General features: G+C 41.2%; 1 long non-coding RNA gene across 1 annotated transcript; it reads right to left on the reverse strand.

Annotated features, from left to right (window-relative positions):
* Positions 1 to 614: 614 nt before the first annotated feature.
* LOC125179216 lies at positions 615 to 4853 on the reverse strand. Its single transcript, XR_007157184.1, has 3 exons — positions 4814 to 4853; positions 1219 to 1288; positions 615 to 798 (listed from the first exon to the last, which is right to left on the reverse strand). It is a non-coding gene; the product is annotated as an uncharacterized LOC125179216 (long non-coding RNA).
* Positions 4854 to 4981: the final 128 nt, after the last annotated feature.

The following is a 4981-nucleotide window of genomic DNA, read 5'->3' on the forward strand; positions in this document are numbered from 1 at the left end:
TTGGGTTAGGTTCAAGGCAGGAACCAGTTCATTTGGAAACCAACACAAAGGTTAGGTTATTAGGTGAAATTAGGTTGGGTTAGGTTAAGTTAGTACACGTTACACCTACAGTATCATATTTTTGCAAAACGCACTTTATGCAGCAATGAAATGTCATGGTTATGAAACGTGCAATGATGAATTGCTATAACGATGAAATGTTCAATTATTAATTGCTGTATTTGTGAAATGTTTCGACGTTGAAATGTTTTATTTGGCTCAAGACAAATGTCAAACACCGAGACAAGATGGCAGAGAATGGACGAGACAATATGATGAGATGTCAGGAAACCCTCTACCAATCACTTGCCCCATAAAATTCTAAGCCTAGCGTACGCTAGGCCATCACTCTACCTACAATACGTACGGCTCACCTGGCACCAGCACCGGAGACACCATGAGGTAGGTGATGCAGGCCGCCCCTGCTAGGCCAGCACTCTACCTACAATACGACGGCTCACCTGGCACCAGCACCGGAGACACCATGAGGTAGGTGATGCAGGCCGCCCCTGCTGCATGTCCAAATAACGTCACTCTGCCTACAATACGACGGCTCACCTGGCACCAGCACAGGAGACACCATGAGGTAGGTGATGCAGGCCGCCCCTGCTGCATGACCAAATAACGTCACTCTGCCGGGATCGCCACCAAAAGCCGCAATATTTTCGTGCACCCACGACAGCGCGGCAAGCTGGTCCATCAGCCCCTGGTTGCCCACCACCTTGCGTGTTGACCCCGTCGGTGATGTATTCAGGAATCCTAAGGTAAAAAAGTCAAAATAGTTATATCACTTACATAAAAATCAGCATTGCGTTGCGCAGCGAGTTATATCTTATTGGACTAAAAACAGCGGTGCTGCCATTCTAAGGTCTTAAAGTTTCAAAATTTTCTGTGTTATGTAGAGTTTCATTTCCATCCATCGTGACTGAACTTCTTTGTAAAATTATTAAATTTTTCGTTTGAGTTTCCAGCCAAAATTTTGCTTATTCATAATTTTCAGCCATGAGCTCCAGGACACAGAAAAAATATTCCTAATAATCCAATGATGAGGCTTTCTGTCTTCCGAACAAACCAGTAAGTTCTTTCTAAGTTAATGATTAAATACGGATTTCTCCAATTGGAAATCGATTTTTTCGGTCAACTTCAGAGATTTGGTCCATTGATATTGAACTTTCTAACCTCACTCCGGTAAGCCTTCTTGCCGCTGCCGTCCGATAGGCTGCTTCGTCGCCCGCATCCCAGCAGGCATCTGACGTTGAAACAACGTTGATTATTGGTTGATTTTGGGTTGAAATGTTGAACAACCAAAATTAAACGTCATATCAACGTCGAAATCTGACCAAAACTAGAAGAATCACAAAACAACCTTATTTCAACGTTGAAACAACGTCGATATTGGTACGTTGAATGTTTATTTATTTTTAAACGTCCAATCAACGTCGAAATCTGACCAAAACTAGAANCAAAACTAGAACGGACGTAAACAACCTTATTTCAACGTTGAAACAACGTCGATATTGGTACGTTGAATGTTTATTTATTTTTAAACATCCGATTAACGTCAAAATCTGACCAAAACTAAAGCGGACATAAAACAACCTTATTTCAACGTTGAAACAACATCGATATTGGTACGTTGAATGTTTATTCATTTTTAAACGTCCGATCAACGTCGAAAATTGACCAAAACTAGAAAGGACGTAAAACAACCTTATTATAACGTTGAAACAACGTCGATATTGGTATGTTGAATGTTTATTTAATTTTAAACGTCCGATCAACGTCGAAATCTGACCAAAACTAGAACGGACGTAAAACAACCTTATTTCAACGTTTAATCAACATCGATATTGGTACGTTGAATGTTTATTAATTTTTAAACGTCCGATCAACGTCGAAATTGACCAAAACTAGAACGGACGTAAAACAACCTTATTTCAACGTTGAAACAACGTCGACGTTGGTACGTTGAATGTTTGTTCATTTTTAAACGTCCGATCAACGTCGAAATCTGACCAAAACTAGAACGAACGTAAAACTACATTATTTCAACGTTAAAACAACGGCAATATTGGCATGTTGAATGTTTATTTAATTTTAAACGTCCGATCAACGTCGAAATCTGACCAAAACTAGAACAGACATAAAACAGTCTTATTTCAACGTTGAAACAACGTCGATATCGGTACGTTGATTGTTTAGCTATTTACCAGCATGGAACTAATGTTATCACACTAACATTGAATGAAATACATATACATATGTGAACGATTAATGACCAGAGAATGCATTTCAATTTTCATGAAGTCGAACAATTCTTTAGATTTTTTATTGCTCATGCACGCGAGCTGCTGTGGTCAAGGTTGCCAAGGCGTCGCACGGTCTCCAGCGATCCCGGGTTCGAATCCTGCTACGGACTAAAAACAGATTGGTTCTTCAACGTTGATTCAACTAGACTAGAGAATTTGACTTTGCAGCAATGTCGTAGTGGTGATATTGATTCAACGTTGCATTGTAACGTCAGTACGACTTTTCATGAGAGACGTTGCTTCAATTTTCATTCTAAACCTTTTTTCACCGCGATCTCAACGTCATAATAGGTAAATGTTTCAACGCGATTCAACCATAGAATTTAACATTGCAGCAACTTCGCAGTAGCAATATTGATTCAACGCTGCATAGTAACGTCAGTACGACGTTTAATGAAAGATGTTGCTTAAATTTTCATTCTAAACCACTTTTCACCCCGATCTCAACGTCGTAATAGGTAGTTGTTTCAACATCAATTCAACCATAGAATTCAACGTGGCAGCAACGTTGAAGTAGCAACTTAATTCAACGTTGCATTGTAACGTCATTACGACGTTTCATGAAAGATGTTGCTACAATTTTCATTCTAAATCAATTTTCACCCCGATCTCAACGTCGTAATAGGTAGTTGTTTCAACGTCGATTCAACCATAGAATTCAACGTTGCAGCAACGTTGAAGTAGCAACGTTGATTCAACGTTGCATTGTAACGTCAGTACGACGTTTCATGAAAGATTGTAACGTCAATTTTCATTCTAAACCTCATTTAACTCCGATCTCAACGTCGTAATAGGTAGTTGATTCAATATTGATTCAACCGCCTAATGCCTGCTGGGATCGGTGGGTCCGTAAAATTGAAAATTCGCGGATGCATCAGCATATTTAGGCCGGGTCCATTTGTCGCGGTCGCCGCTGCCGCAAATAAAATAGAGGTGCAAGGTGTGCTATTGGAACATTATATTATCAGTATTGGCTACTGGCAGTATTGGCTGCCGCCGTGTGAGGCATTATTGGCAACCGTTATCTACACCCTATATAAACTCATCCACAGGACGTACCTACTGAATACTCGAACTATCAATAACTTGAATTTTCGTGCTCCTATTTCCAGGTACTCGTATTCATCTTAATTGCATCCAGAGGAATTTAAACCTAATTCCCGGTATGCGGAATTTTGAAAAACGAATCATTTAATCGGCGTCATTATGAACCAGCTCAGCTTAACTTGTAGTCTATGGCTGAATACCGTCAAGATAAACCAAGTTCTAGAATCTACCTTCCATAAACTTTTTGGAATTGGCCCGAGTAATAGCTTGAAACTGATACGCATCGTTAATGCCGACTTAACTAGATGTGGACTCGATAAACAGGCTATAGCTGGGCGTCGACCTTAACTAGAATAATTTTGTTATTTTCAAGAATTGTTTTGCCACATAATTTGATTGCAATCAATCAAATATTTTACTTATGCAAGTTTCAGCAGTATCACCATTCATTGAATAAAGGTGACTGACACATGATATTTAAAACCACGAAATACAATTCTTCGTTTCTTGTGAAGTAAAACAGTAGTAATGAAGCCAGTCTGGAGTGAGATCAATCAGAATCTGGTCCCTACTTTACTACTAAGGATCACTGGTGTAATTTAATGTGTCAGGTTTCAATTGATTTTCATGAAGAACCATGTCATTAGCTTATTTCGAATATTAAAAGGCAGCAGTCGAGAATAATCGAGTGCCTGGAAATGACTCGTATTCTCTGTACAGTGTGTTATTGAGGTTTGCATCAACAACCTATAGGTGACCAACGGTCTCAGCCGGTAGTTGGACGTAACTATCACCATCAGGACTATCACCTAACTGTCCCAGAAGGTAAATGATTGCGGCCACGACCATTGAAACTTTCAACTGGGGACCACCGTTGGGACTTTCTCCCAAAGGTCCTAATTTGTGAGTAGAGCGTGAAAACCACCATTAGGACTCACACCTAACGATGTCAGACTGTAGTTGATATCGACCACAACCATTATAACTCTCTCCTAACTGTCCCAGCCTAAAGTCGAGCATAATCACAACTATAAGAACTCTCACCTAGCGGTCCCAGCATGTAACTGTAGCATGACCATCCCCATATGGAATCTCCCTCCTAGCTGTCCTACACCTGTAGTTGAGCGTGGCCACCACCATAGGACTCTTGATTGCCTAGCGGTCCTAGTCCGTTAGTTGCAGCGTGTCCACCACTATTAGGACTCGCACCCAGCGGCCCCACTCTGAAGCTGCAGCGTGAGCACAAACACTAGGCCTCTCACCTAACTATGCCAGCCTGCAGCTTGGCGTGCATATCACCATTATTACTCTCACTTAGCGGTCCCAGCCTGTAGTTGAGCGTAACCAAAACCATTAGGAATCTCACCTAGCGGTCCCAGCCTGTAGTTGAGCTTCACCAAAACCATTAGGAATCTCACCTAGAGGTCCCAGCCTGTAGTTGAGCGTGACCACAACCAAAAGGACTCACACCTAACGGTCCCAGCCTGCAGTCGAGCTTCACCACAACAATTAGGAATCTCACCTAGAGGTCCCAACCTGTAGTCGAGCTTCACCACAACAATTATTAATCTCACCTAGAGGTCCCA

Source organism: Hyalella azteca, unplaced genomic scaffold, assembly GCF_000764305.2.
Source record: "Hyalella azteca isolate HAZT.00-mixed unplaced genomic scaffold, Hazt_2.0.2 contig15763, whole genome shotgun sequence".
Taxonomy (NCBI): domain Eukaryota; kingdom Metazoa; phylum Arthropoda; class Malacostraca; order Amphipoda; family Hyalellidae; genus Hyalella; species Hyalella azteca.